The sequence below is a fragment of the Nyctereutes procyonoides genome, unplaced genomic scaffold, assembly GCF_905146905.1.
Source record: "Nyctereutes procyonoides isolate TBG_1078 unplaced genomic scaffold, NYPRO_anot_genome, whole genome shotgun sequence".
In the NCBI taxonomy this organism is placed as follows: Eukaryota; Metazoa; Chordata; class Mammalia; order Carnivora; family Canidae; genus Nyctereutes; species Nyctereutes procyonoides.
Genome location: NW_026575121.1, coordinates 60,452,636 through 60,467,512, shown reverse-complemented (window position 1 = coordinate 60,467,512; position 14,877 = coordinate 60,452,636). Strand labels below are relative to the sequence as shown.

Below are 14,877 nucleotides of genomic sequence, written 5' to 3'. Positions count from 1 at the left end.
TAATTAAATGATCGTGTCACCTGTGAACAGACGGCTGATTCCTCCCTGCCCATCTCTGTGCCCTGTGTTTGCTTCTCCTGCCCCATGCCTGACGAAGAGCACTGACAGTGGACGCCTGACTTTTCCGCCCAGCTAGCTGCAACTGTTCTCCGTAGGCACTCATTAACGAGTCAAGGAAGTTCCCCTGTATTCCTCTTCTTCTGGATGGGTATTGAATTTTGTCAAATGATCTTTCTGGACTGACTGAAATGATGGTGTGATTTTTCTCCTTGAGTCCCTTGATGTGGTGGATTCCACTGATAAATCTCAAAATACTGAACCAGGCCTGCACACCTGCAATAACCCACCCTGGTCACAGTGAGTAATTCTTCTTACGTATTGCTAACTTCTTTTTGCTAATGTTTTGTTACAGACTTCTGTGTCCATATTCATGAGCAATATTGTCCGTGGGTTTCCTGTCTTTGTTGTTTGCCATCAATATTATACTAGCCTCAGAAGATGAACTGGGATGCGCCTCCTTTTTATTTTCTGGAAGAGACAGCATAGAACTGATGTTACTTCTTTGAATGTGTGTTGGAATCCTGGGGTAGAACCATTTAGGCCTGAAGGTTTCTTGAGGGGAGTTTAAAAATCACTAACTCAACGTCCTGACTCACCATTGGGCTATGCAAATGGTCTCTTTCCTACCAAGGGAGACATGGTAGTTGTGCTTTTCAAGAAGTGTTTCTTCATCTTCAGTTTTCAGAAGTTCAACCATGAGGGGTCTTGGAATGATTCAGGGGGATTTATTCTAACTGGGGTTCTACCAGCTTCTCAAATGTTTGCATTTGTGTCTTTGCCACATTTGGGTACTTTTCTCCTGTGATTCCAGCGGCAGGACTATCAGTTCTGAGGATAGAGTCCAATACGTCCCTGAGACTATTCATTTTTGTTCTAGCCTGTCTCCCTGTTGTTCAGATTGGGCAAGGTCTGCTTTATTCTCAAGTTTGCTAGTTCTTGGGGTTTTTACTTCAGCTACTACATTTTTCACTTCTAAAATTCCCAAGTTTGAGGTGCCTGGGCGTCCCAGTAGGTTGAGCATCTGACTCTTGATTTCAGCTCAGTTCATGATCTCAGGATCTTGGGATTGAGTCTTGTGTCAGGCTCTGCACTCAGCGGGGCATCTGCCTGGGATTCTCTCCCCTTCTCCCTGACTCATGCACATGTGTGTGTGCGCGCTCTTTCTCTCTCTCTCAAAGAAAGAAAAAGATGAAACGTTTAAATACAGTGATGCAAGCATCCACCTTCAAAAACTAGAAACAGAAGAGCCATTTAAAACCAGAGTAAACAGGGATCCCTGGGTGGCGCAGCAGTTTAGCGCCTGCCTTTGGCCCAGGGCGCGATCCTGGAGACCCGGGATCGAATTCCACGTCGGGCTCCCGGTGCATGGAGCCTGCTTCTCTTTCTGCCTGTCTCTCTCTCTCTCTCTCTCATAAATAAATAAATAAATAAATAAATAAATAAATAAATAAAACCAGAGTAAACAGATGGAAGGAAATAATAAAAATAGACATCAGAAAACTAGAAAACGGGCAGATAGAGAAGACCACAGAACTGATGAGCCTCCCTCCGGACTAGGTAAAAGGAGAGGTTTCTCTGAATTGTAAAGATGCTGGCAATGTCCCCAGCCATCTCCTCCCAAGAGTGAAGGAGCCCAGGGTGCAGGGCTGGGATACAGAAATTCATTCCACCAGCACCTGTGGAATCCCCACATCTACTAGCCAGTCACTGCCAGGGCTCTGCAGAGAGGGGGCTGCTGGGGAGGGAGCTACTGTTTGTTTTGCTGTTGGTGTCAGGAACAGCTTGGCCTCTGCTTTGCTCCACACCAGCTGGTGCCCCCAAGTCCTGCTCCCTGTTTTAGTGCACAGCACCTGCCTTCCCAACCGGCCCACAGCTAAGCTCTGTGGTCATGAGCCCAGTACCACTGGCCCTCACTGCCCCTTGGCCTCCCTCCCACTGCAGGCCCACCACCGGGACCTGCCCACCAGGCAGTAAGGACCAGGCCTTTGCACCATCATGGCCAGCCCTGGGCAGTATGCCACACACCCTCTAGGCCCCACTTATGAATAGATGGGATGGTGCAACATGTGCATAACTGGCATCATGTCCATCTTCCTGAAGCCACTTCTGATACAAAATGATTTCCAGGTACCTGCAAAGACACCTCAACATCGACCCAGCTCCATGCAGAGCCATCCACAGGTGGCTGCATCCTCAGGGGCCAGATCCACACTTGTTCAGGTCCTCCTGGGGCTGGCAGGTGGAGGCAACACCCAATGCTAAGGTCTTGGCACAGATGTGGGAGGGAGGTGTTCCTAGCCTGCACCCTGGAGCCAGCATGAAGCAGACGGGTCTTAGCTTCTCATAGCCATTCCCCGGGGACACATGTAGGTGCTGACGTGGGGCGGGCTCCCCAGAGGTTTCAGAGGCAGTGGGAGCTGTGGCAGGGGCAGAGCATCAGGTCCCAGCAGCAGTGGCCGAGGGCAGAGGGCCTGGGAAGCAGGCAGTGACAGCTCAGCACTCGAGGGTGGGGGGATGCTCTTTCCAGAGAAGGAAGAGTATTTGCATGAAAACCCATGCTTCCTCTATCCTGTCGCAATATCCATATTCTAATCTGTAAATGCCTGAACTATCTGGGGCCGTGAGTGAGCATGTGAGGTGTTCAGTGGACATAGCGCCCTCAACACCCCAAGGCCAATATGGGCCACAGATGAGGGCGAAAGGTGCCCCCACGATGAACGAGGACCATGGGTGCTTACCTCCCCATGTCTATGCTCGGGCCCCACCTCCTGCACCAGAGCTGTGGAAGAACCCAGGTCTTCCCAGACAGACTCAGCTCAAGCAGCAACTTCACCGTGTCCATGGTGACTGCATCCCCTTGGATGAGTCCTAATCTCCCTGCTCCTCCCCACATAGTGTCCGGGGGAGGGCAAAGGGGTCTGTGCCCAGACCCTGGTGTCTCCCAGTCCTGCTCTTGAAGGCTGGCCCCCTCAAGCCCCTCACCCTCCAGGGTATCCCACCAGTGCACCACTCAGAGGCCCACAGAAACTTCCAGAAGGTGCACTCAGGCTCTAGCCCTGTGGCCCTTTCTGGAACCTACCTGGCACACTGAACTGGTGAGGATACCTGGCCCTGACCTACTCGCCCTCCATCCCCCCTACCCCAGGTCCTGCCCACTCCCCAGGGCCTTTCTGCAGATAGCACAAGACCCATGCTCCATGGCACACACGAGCCCTGGAAGGCACTGCTCACCTTTCACATCCCCATGGAAAGGTCTCCCAAGTAACTCCGTTTTGGGTTCTATATGCCCAGGTGCATGTTTACACAGACCCCAGGGCAGGCGCCTAGTTGTGTGCACAGGGGAACATGTGCAGTTACCTGCACACATCCTGAGCAGATGCGGACAGGAGACCACAGCTTCTCACCAAGGCCGACCCTGACCCCTAGGGGACGCCCTGGGGTGAGAGACCCAAGGGGTGCAGAAGGGGGCCTGGGACCTGTCCCTGCAACGCACAGAGCACTCCCCCAGCTAACGCTGAGAAGACAAACACCCCAACAGAAAAGTGGGCAAGACTGCTGACAGACATTTCCGTAGGGAAGATGTGAGATGGCCAGGAACCATGAAGGTGCTCCACATTGTTTGCCATCAGGGAAATGCAAACCAAAACCACCATGGCAAGACACCACATCACACCCACCAGGACAGCAAACAAAAAGATGGACAAAGACAGGTGTTGGCAAGGACGTGGAGGAACCACAGCCTTGTCCGCTGCCAGGAAGATATGTGGTGCTGCGGCCACATGGGAAATAGGGTGGTGATCTTCCAGCAGCTAAACCCAGAGTCACCATGTGCTCCGGCACCTCCTCCCAGGGCGTGCACCCCGGAACAGTGAAAACCCTATGCACGGGAGCCGGTGCGGAAATGTTGGTGGAGGCAGGATTCACAGTGGCCCAAAGTGGCCCAAAGCAGAAAACAGCCAAGTGCCCACGCCCGACAATAAGGTGAAGCATCATCTATTCACACAGCAGGACAGAACCTGGCACAGGCTGTGCCAGGAAGAACTTTCAAGATACCATGCCTCGTGAGCTGCGTGTGACCATTTCCATGCAACGCCCGGAACAGGGAAATCCACGTGGACCAAGTGCAGAGCCCTGATTGTGGGGGCGGGGACGGGATGCGACTGCTCACGGTGGCGGGGGCTTCCTTCAGGGGTGAACTGAGTGTCCTCAAGCTCATGGCGACACTGGCCAAGTCTGCCAACAGCCTGAACACCACTCAGCTGTACATTTTAAAGGGGATGAAAATCTATAAAGAACTTATTAAACGCAACACCAAAGAAACAAACAATCCAATCATGAAATGGGCAAAAGACATGAACAGAAATTTCTCCAAAGAAGACCTACACATGGCCAACAAGCACATGAGAAAATGCTCCGCATCACTTGCCATCAGGGAAATACAAATCAAAACCACAATGAGATACCACCTCACCCCAGTGAGAATGGGGAAAATTAACAAGGCAGGAAACAACCAATGTTGGAGAGGATGCAGAGAAGGGGAACCCTCTTACACTGTTGGTGGGAATGTGAACTGGTGCAGCCACTCTGGAAAACTGTGTGGAGGTTCCTCAAAGAGTTAAAAATAGACCTGCCCTATGACCCGGCAATTGCACTGCTGGGGATTTACCCCAAAGATTCAGATGCAATGAAACACCGTGACACCTGCACCCCGATGTTTCTAGCAGCAATGTCCACAATAGCCAAACTGTGGAAGGAGCCTCAGTGTCCATCGAAAGATGAATGGATAAAGAAGATGTGGTCTATGTATGCAATGGAATATTCCTCAGCCATTAGAAACGACAAATACCCACCATTTGCTTCAACGTGGATGGAACTGGAGGGTGTTATGCTGAGTGAAATAAGTCAGTCAGAGAAGGACAATTATCATACGATCTCACTCATATGTGGAATTTAAGAAACAAAACAGAGGATCATAGGGGAAGATGATCTTAACTCTGGGAAACAGAGGGTCCTGTGGGGGACGGGGTGGGGAATGGGTCACTGGGTGATGGACATGAAGGAGGGCACGTGATGAGATGAGCACTGGGTGTTGTACACAACTGAGAAATCACTGGCCTCTACTGCTGAAACCAATAATACATTATATATTAATTAATTGAATTTAAATTAAATTAAATTAAAAAATAAAGATAGTGAAAAATCTACGGTCTGTGATTTATGCAGAAATGAAGCTGTTAGTAAAAATGAAGTGAAGATGAGGCAGTGTGCACACTCACAGACGCGCACACATGCTCGCTCACAGTCACACACACACCCACGGCCTTCTGGGTGACACCGAGCTGTCACACAGATCCCTTCATCTACTGTCTCTGCGCATCCAGAAGCCGACCAAGCGGCACAGGATGAGCTGTGCTTCCCAAGGCATCCGCAGCTCACCTGTAGGACTGCAGCTCACCTGTAGGACTCCCTAAGCAGAAGCCACGAGCACCCAGTTCCCCAGCGAGCTGGAGTTCCCCCGACTGTGGGGCCATGTGGGGCGAGCGTGCTGACCGTGTAAGAAGCATCCTGCAGTTTCCCACATTCCTACCACAGTGAGTGCCCGCTGCTCTGCCACCACAGGGGGATAGCCGGAGCCGAGACCCAGGGCACGACAGCAGAGAGCCGAGGAGTGGCACAGGGATGGTGCCTGCTCTCCATGGCCCTGCCCATGCTACCTGGGCTCCCTCACCTCCCATTCATAGATGTGGGGGGGCTCACGGGTGCTGAGCAGGTGCAGAGCAAGCCCGGGTGCTGAAGGCCAGAGGGGGCATCGGAGCTCCGCTGCTGCTGGCTCTGAACTGGAAGCATGGATGGCACCACGGAGTCTGAGGGGTTGGCCTGGAAGTGAGTTTAGGATCAGCTCCCTGCCGTTTCCCCCAGGGTCATTCTGCCAATGCTTCGGAGTGGGCAGCAGAGGGAAGACGCGTTGCCGTGTCCCTGTTCCTGGGGGCGGGGTGGGGGGTGGCACAGCTCCAGTGGGGTCAGGCCCTGACTGCACTCTGCAGCCGCTCTGTCAGCACTCCTGAAATGGCTGTGCTGCAGCCACGCAGCAAGAAGGGGCACCGGGGCCCAGGAACCCACACCTGGGCTTACACCGACCCCCAGCTGCCATCTCTGGGAGGAGCAGAACGAACCAACAGAACTCTGTGTGGAGACACTGCGCTTCCCACTCCCCAGGCAGGACGTGGCCGGGCAGCTGGCTCTCAGGGGAAAGCAGAGTGAGGCGCGAAGACCCACAGCATGTGAGCCTGGGGTGCACACCTGCATCCAGAAGCTCGCCAGGTACTTCCTAACACCCCGCCCCAAGAGTCCATCTGGCTCTTGTGCACAGGGACCCACCTCATCCGCCACCCTGCCAGCCACCCCGTGAGCCCTGACCGCTGTCGGGAGGGAGGGGCATGAATCCTTCTCCATATTTGAGCCCAGAAAAGCCTCTTCACACAGACGTCTTCCTGAGAGGTGTCTGACACACATATATGCCCATTCCCAGCATGGGCAAGTGTCACAAAGCTTCCAGAGACTTCCCTAACACACGGTCCTTTCCCAGGTATGGGAAACCATTTCCCTTGGGGCACATCGCTGTACACACGCCCTAGGCAGCAGGACAGCCCACACTCCTGCTAAAAGGAACAGGGAAGGCCAACCCTCCTATAAAACAAGTACTAGGAACAGATAGTCATGGTGAGGTCTGGGGGAGGGGCGGCGGGGCGAGTTCCGAAGCAGATTTCCTGCTCAGCACTGAGGCAGTGGGACCCGATCCCACGACCCTGAGCCAAAACCAAGAGTTGGCTGCTTAACCCCCTGAGCCACCGAGGGGCCCCTATCATGACTTTTTTTTTTGCAAAGGGAAAAGTCACCATAACTATTTGAAAGGTCTGGAAACTGTTCCCTGACATTCAGATTGCATCTTCATGAGTCACGTGAAGGGCAGCCAGACAGACATAACCTCCGTGGACAGTCGCAGGACCGCAATGGGAATTCATCCTGCCACCGAGGGGCTGCTGCACTCAGGGGACAGTGGGGCACAGGGCAGGGTGTCCCCACCTTGTGCGCCATGTCATCAGAGTGCCGTGTAAATCAGAGGACTCCCAGACACTCGCCCGAGATCCTCTCCTCCAGCATCCACCCAGGATGCAGCAGCAGGCCTGGCGGATCCGAAGGCCAATGTGAAGAGGCTCCCAAGGCCCCCCACTGGACAATCTGACCAACGCGAACATCTGCGATGGGTTAAGCTGTGTACAACTTTTATGTTTTTTACTTCTGTTAAAAACAAGACAGCAGGCAGGCCCCAAGCAGACACTGGCCACTCTGTCAGCACCCCGTCACCAAACTGGATCTGACTTACAGCTTTAATGTCCCCAGACACAGAGTGACCAGAAACATTGGGCGTCCTGCCGGATGGACCCCTGGGTGGGGACCCTGCCGCCACCACCTGCTTTCCCTCCAGAGCAAGCTGCTCGTCTGCCCCTCCTGCTCACAGGTGGCCTCTCACCTCGTCCAACAGCTGGATGGCAGGCCGCCGGCTAAGGAACCCCCCAACAAAGCCAACAAGATCATTTAAACATATTCACTTAAATTCTATTTTGTACCAGTTTGAAGTGATATTTTTAAAAGCTGTCACCACTGCTATTGGGGAGGTGCTAACAGCAGACTCACTACCCTAGAAGCTGGTAGACACCAAGGAGAGAACCAGGCACGTGTGCCTCAGGCCCACGCACCGCCCATCCTGGTGACGAGGAGCTCAGGGGGACGTGTCTCTTCATCGGGTGAATTCTGGCCGTCAGAATGGAGTTCTTGGGAGAAGGAGGACATCGGCCCTCTCAGGAGTCAATGAATAACTCCCAGCAACGCTCACTGACAGCTGCTAACATCCTGACAGACAGACTAGCCGGTGTCACGTCTGTGGTGGGAGGGAACCACTGTGACACCATCTTTAACCAAAGTGCACCCCAGGAGCTGACTCACGGTCCGATTTCTAAGTATGGGACAGAGACACATGTCAGCGTGGTTCTGGGGCGCAGGAGCATGGGGGCGAGGCTGTCAGGGCGTCCGGGGTGCAGGAGGGCCCAGCCTCCAGGGCAGACTCGGGCTGAGCCAGCCGGGCCTGACCCTCCGCCCTCGGGGACACTTGTGTGGCTGTGGCCCGGGCTGCCCTGCCTGAGGAGGCCCACCAGGCCCTCCTGTCCCCGCCCTCCAGGGCTTTATTCACACCCACCTATTTTCCCAGGGCTGCCTGCCAATTGCCAGGAAAAGTCTCCCACAAGATGTCCCCCCTCCAAACCTCAGGGCGAGCCCAGGCCAGAAGCCCGGGGCCCAGACCCAGAGACGAGGACGGTTCCTGCAGAAGCAGCCCCTGTGAGGGCACGCGCCCCCACGGCTGGGGCTCAGCGCGGGACAGGGGGTCCAGGTCCTGCCTGTGGGGGTCCAGCCTTACGTCCTACCCCAGGAAACACATCTTCTCGTGGAGGTAACACTGTCCCCGCCGCAGGAAGACAGAGGAAAACACATTACCAGCGCACGAAAGAATGCATGCACGTTCAGCTGCAGGTCTTTGACGGCAAGGGTGCCGTCTACACGATGGAGCAGTGCCACCAGCTCCTAGTGCCAGTGCCATGATGTCACTGTTCCCCATACCCTCACTGGTATAAATGATGCCTGCCAAGAACACCTTCGTTCACAGAGCTTTGTGACGACTCTTTATCACTTCCTTAGTTTCCATTCCTGCGAGTGGATGCTGCTGATGGAAACCAAAATACTTGAAGACATTTGTCCACGCTGCGGTGTTTGCAGCATGGCTTCAAGGACTGCATGCTCGCCAGTGGCAGGTTCTACAGCTCTGCCTGTGAGGGTAGGGACCACGGAGGTGTCCTCATCTTTCTGCATTCCTCACTCCCATCCAACCCGGTGAGCATTTCTCATCTTATGGTGCGTGTCTTCCCTGCCTGCCCTGGGAGCACCTTCCTCCCCAGGCCCACTCCCCACTGGTTCTGGCCTCGTAAAGGGCACCTGCTTTATCCTGCGAAGGGTTGTCCTAGGTTTTGTCTGGGAGTGAATCTTGTAGTCTTTAACGTGCAGGCAGTGAAACCCCTCATCTTCTCCACGCCCCTCAGGTGCCGCAGGAGAACCAGCACCTGGCTGGCACAACCCCTCCAAACAGCCATGCGCCACCTGCTGCTCCATGTGGCTAACCCACAGGGTGCCACCCAACGTGCCAGTGCGGTGCTTTCTAAACGCCGCCATGCCTCGCACGTGGAGGATGGAGACATGTGCACAGAGCACGGAGCTGGGTGACCAGGTGCTTCCTGGACCCCGTGGTTCCCAGTACTAGGCCCTTGGGGAGAAGCCTGCCACCAAGCTTGCCACGGGAAGGAAATGCTGCCTGTCCTTGTGCTGCCATGTCTTGGAGATGCATGACATGGCTTGTCAGGAACAAAGCTGCCCGTGCACTGTCAGGGTGGCAGGACCTCCCCAGAAGCTGAGAGCCTCACAGATGAGCGCTTCGCGGAACAGGCGGTACATTTGCCCATCTAGACAGGTGGGCAGGACTTGAGTCCGGAAGTTGACAAGGCCAGAGGGAGGGAGACCTTGTCCCCACCAGCCATGCATCACCGCTGGGAGCAGCAAAGGAGGGCAGGGGGGCCCAGCCTGGCACTGCTGGTGACACAGCAGCCATGTGCTTTCCCAGAGCTATGTGGCCCCAGGATCACCTTGATCCACAGCACGTGTCATAGAGCACTTGGTTCTACAGAAAAACCACCAAGTTTCTGCAAAAATAAAAATGCACATCACTCCTGCTGCTGGTGGGGCAGGCTTGGGGAGGGAGGCTCCGGATGAGCAGCCTCCCGGGCATCTGTCCCCGTAAGGGGCTTCTCCGGCCGCCAGAGTCCTTCCTGGGGTTCTGTGACCCGTCACATCTGTCATATTAACACCTAGTCGGTTCCACCCAGAAGAGCCTATCTGGGAGGTCCTGGGAAATCTGAGCACCGCGAGGCTGTGGGGCATCAGGGCTGCTTTCATGTGGCTTCCGACAGCGACCAGCCACCACCAGCGGGCCCCAGACATTTGCGGGTTCACAGCAGCGAGCACGATCTGCAGGTGCGGAGCTCCTGCTGGCTTCCCCAATAACGTTTAGTCCAAGGGCAAAGCCCAAGGGACCAGGAAAGGGTGAAAACAAGACTGTTTAGAGCAACACCCAAGTTCTGTTTCTACAAACAGCACGTTTTCTCATGAGAACGTCACATCTGGGACATGAAGCTGTTGGGTGTGGCCGCCAGGCAGGTCTTCCAGGGCCGTGTGCTCCGCACTGTGCTCTCGGCCTGGGGGTTCCAGGAAAGGCCCAAGCGCGGGGAGACTCGCACGGGTGCACCATGTTCACTCAGGGCCCTTCACCTGCGCCCGGCGGAGCTGAGGCCGCGGCCCGCCAGGAAGCTTCCCCGCCAGCACCGTGCCCTGGGGTCCTCCTCGCTCTTCCCCAGCCGCATTTTCAGCCGGGGCTCCCTGCCTGGGCAAAGCCGGAGGGTCACAGGCGGGCCCTCCTCCACGGGAACGCACGCGCTCACGTCCATGCCACGCGCAGGAATTAGGTCCAGCTGCGTGAAAGCGCCAACCCTGGGAGATTTTGGCGATGCAACGGCAGCTCCGCGGCTCAACCTCATGTTGCAGACGGTAACTGTGGGCTTTACGCTCGCATCAGGAACCGCATTTGATTGTCTTTTATCCTCAAGACGTCTCCCGGCAGCTGTCCCGCGTGATTCTCAAAGGTTTGTCGGCGTCATTAGAGACTCTGCTAACCCGTCAGAATAGACTCACCGTTTGAAAAGTAAACGCAGGAGAGCAGTGGCATCCTGGGTCACGGAGGCCCGCCCGTGCCCGCGGACAGGCCCCACCTATTCGGCGTCACAGCGAGGACAAGGAATTGCCGCCGTGAGAATAACACCTGCCCGTGCTCTCAAAATCGAGGTTTCAGAGGACAGAGGACATTCAAACAAACGTTCACAGCTGCTGCCGCTTCCCTGCCTACCACACTGCTTGCTCATGGAGGTGTTTGGCAGAGGCCGGAGGACCTGAGGGTGGGTGCCCGAGGATGCCGGCAGGGAGCAGGCCACAACAGCAGGAGTCGGGGCACCTGGGTTTGCATGGGAAAGTGCCACACAGAAGGCGGAGAGCCAAGCAAGCTTGGAAGCTGCGCTCATGAAATACACGTGTGCACGTGTGTGCTGGTCTCCCACACACCACCGGCGCCTCCGGGGACACGCGGTGTTCACCCCCAGGCCCATTCCCATGAGGTGACCAGCTCCCGTCTGGTCTGGCCTCCTGCCTCTGCTGTGTCCCGGTTGCTCTCCAGGCTCTGCCCCAACCTGCCTCAGCTGTTCATTCAGAACTGGATGGGACGGACAGCCGGGGCCCCAGGACTGCCTGCACCTCGGTGCCCCCGCTCTGGGGCTGCCGTGTCAGCCTGGTGCCCTGGGTGCGTGACAAAGGCCCAGCCCAGGCCGGGTCAGGTGCCAGGGGTCATGGAGCAGGGGTTGTCAGCAGCGGCACCTGTGGGGCGTGAGGGGAAGGGAGTTGTGTGCAGAGACCCTGCACCTATATCTGCAGACCGTGCAGCCCCACAGAAAGGCGTCATGCAGGAGAAGCATCTGCCACGACTTTGCTTCTGGAAAGACGGGGGTTGTGGGGTGAGGGGTCACACTGCTGGGGGCCTTTCCAGACTCCAGCGGGGACTTGAGCCCAAGAGTGGCCCCAGGAAGGAGACCCTGGTGCTGACCCGAGATGCCTCCCTGGCCGCTGAAAGGAGAGGCTGCCCAGCCCTCTGTGGGGCCAGCTCACAGGGAGTGGAACGCCCTGCAACCAGAAGCCTTCCCTGTGCGGCTGATGGTCGGGCAGGCTCTGACCTGCAGGTGGGTGCACCAGACGCTGGTGGGAATAGCAGGGCTGTGGGAGCCGAGACCCGACACAGGCCTGCAGCCCCACTAGGTGCACTACAGAGGCGGCCCCGCACCTGCCTCCTCCTCTCAGCCCCCAGTTCCTTCCTCTCTCCACAGGGAGCAGGGAAAGGGCCACAGGTGCAGCAGCCTGTCCACAGAGCAGGAGCCACAGAGGCCCGTGAGGCCTGCCACTGGGGGACGGAGGAGGAATCCACAGCTACGCAGCCGAGATGGGACCCTGGCCCGTCGCCTGAGCCCACGACACCTTGGGTCCTTGCCACCACCGCTGCGCGTGCTGCCACTGTCACCAGCCGTGGAGGGCCTTCCTGTAGCCCATGCTCTAGGCGGCCGAGCAACGAGCAGAGTCCAGCTCTGGCATCCCACTCTGGAGCCTCAGCCACTCCGGCCCCACTGTGCACGGAGACACTCGACAACCTCCCAGCTGTAGAAGTCAGCCGTCCACCGTGTCTACCACCCACGTGCCCTCACCGAGGGACCAAGCATGCTGCCTTCCCAAGTGCCCTTTCTGGGCCAGGTGCACCAGGTGATGGCCCCATCCCCTGCTCTCCCCTGCCTTCCCTGGCCCTGTCCCCTGCCCTCCCTGCCCTCCCTGCACTTGCCACCCCCGGGGGTGGCTGTCCCACTGCTGTGCTCCCAACCCAGACAGTACCAGAAAACCAGGCCCCATAGTCGGGCAGTCAGTCAGGACACTCGCATCGTGGGGAGACTGACTTGGGGTTTCAGGCTTCAGCCTCCCACTGGCCAACAGTCACCGACAAAGGAAGTGGTAAAACTCAGGTTTCTGCACCAATAAGACTAAACAGAGATGCTAGTGGGGCTATGACAGCAGAAAGCAACCACCCGCTGGCCAGGTGCAAACGGCCAACCATGTCCATATGTGCAAGGCCCATCACTGGAGCCGTGGCTCAGACCCTGGTCTGGGGTGTGCACAAGATACCCCGTCGGCAGATGGACGGCACACATGGGACACGGAGCACAAATGCCGAGGTGCAAAGATGGTGCAGGTACTCTCTCACCTAGGGGTGCCCAGGCAACACAGACACGGACACAGCCCATGAGGGACACAGACCGCAGGGGGCACAAGCCATGAGGACACAGCCCACGAGGGACACAGGCCAAAGGGACATAGTCTGTGAAGGACACTGGCCAGAGGGACACAGTCCGCGAGGGACACTGGTCAGAGGGACACAGTCCACAAGGGACACAGGCCAGAGGGACACAGCCCACGAGGGACACAGGCCAGAGGGACACAGCCCACGAGGGAGCCCAGGGTCGCCTTAGCCCCACTGCCCACCTACATTAGAGGCTGCTTAGGGCAAGGCCTGGGATCCCTGGAGACAGAGGTGAGGGCCCTGCTTGTGCTCCCTCGCGGCTCCAGCCCAGCCCTGGGTGGACACTCGTCATTCTACCTGTGCCATCCCTTTGTAGGTGGCACGTTGCTTGCCCTGTCTCCTGAGAACTACTGTTGGCATAGGATGGGGACGAAGGGGTGCAGGGAGTTCAGTGCTGGTGAACCGCACACCGCAGAGCAAGCCTCTCGCTTGCTTTAAGGAACTGGATGAGGCACAGGGGATGGCACACAGGAGGGCAGGAGGGCTCAGGGGAGGGCAGGAGGGCACGTGGGAGGTCACCTGACTAGGGTCAGGCCAGGCCCTGAGGAGTGTGGGGTTCTCAGCTAGCGTTTGTCATGCTCCCCTGTCCTCCGGGCAGTGGCCATGGGTCCATGACCCACCGAATTCAACACCACCTCCCGGTCTCAGATGAGAAGCCATGCCTGGTGCTGGTCACCCTCCCGGGCACTGGGCTTCATTTCTAATCCAAATGAGCTTTTTCCCTCTAATGTTAAGCTGCTTATCAGAATAACCTCCAGGAGGCCAAGTGAGGAGGGTCATGGGAGACTCCTCACCAGGGGCAGGCAGGTAATAGCCACGGGCCTGCAGCAGGTGCCTGGGGACGCCATGGGGACACCACAGGGAAGTCACGGGGACAGCACGGAGACACCACGGGGATGCCATGGAGACGCCATGGGGACACCATGTGGACACCACAGGGATAGCACAGGGACACCATGCAGATGCCACAGGGATGCCATGGGGAGGCGGCCGGGGGCGGGGGGGTGGTGGTGCCATGCAGACGCCACGCATGACTGTCCTCCCAGATCCAAAACACACTCATCTCCTAAAACGACTGGAAGAGCAATGGGCAGGATGTTTGAATCTGATCAGCAGCAACAGCTTCTAGGTCCAAATAAGGTTGCAAAGGGCCCCTACCTGCAGGGGTGTGTGACTGCTCCGGCGGGTCTCTGACAAGCCTGATGACATCAGGGACGTCGATCTGAGGGTCACCTTCTTCCTTTTCGACCTCATCGGAGCGTCTCAGGGAGGAGCGAAGGTTGCTTCCGGTTTTCTTGCACAGAACAGATCTCCAGCAGTCAAACATGAGTCTGCGGTGCAAAAAACAGATTTTCAAGGGAAAATGAGATCACGCTGCCCAAAGACATCATAGTCACTTCTTTGGATAAAGCCCAAATACCTAGATGCAGCCTTTGCAGTGTTTGCTCAGAAACAGAGACAATTAAAACAAAATTCATTTTCCCATGAATTTCTACTCCACCAACCTTCAGTTAAACAAGCAACTTCAAATAAATTAATTTAATTAAATTAATTAAGAAAACAAAAAACAAGCAACCTTCTTTTATGATATTGTCTTGGAATGAAGTTTGCATAAACAAAAATATTATTTACCTCTGCTGCTTAAGAAAAACAAAGGCCTAGATTTTCCCTTGACGTTTTAGGCTCTTGTTTCAAGGATATAAAAATATCTGATTCCC

The 14,877-nt window shown here is 56.2% G+C and overlaps 1 protein-coding gene across 4 annotated transcripts in view; it reads right to left on the bottom strand.

Annotated features, from left to right (window-relative positions):
• MCF2L (MCF.2 cell line derived transforming sequence like) overlaps window positions 1-14,476 on the bottom strand; it is a 130,419-nt gene extending 115,943 nt beyond the window's left edge. For 2 of the 4 annotated variants that reach the window (XM_055335892.1, XM_055335895.1), the window contains exon 1: window positions 14,318-14,476. The gene's annotated coding sequence lies outside the window, so the exon portion shown is untranslated. The remainder of the gene's footprint in view (window positions 1-14,317) is intronic. The other 2 variants (XM_055335897.1, XM_055335899.1) reach the window with 1 other exon arrangement.
• Window positions 14,477-14,877: the final 401 nt, after the last annotated feature.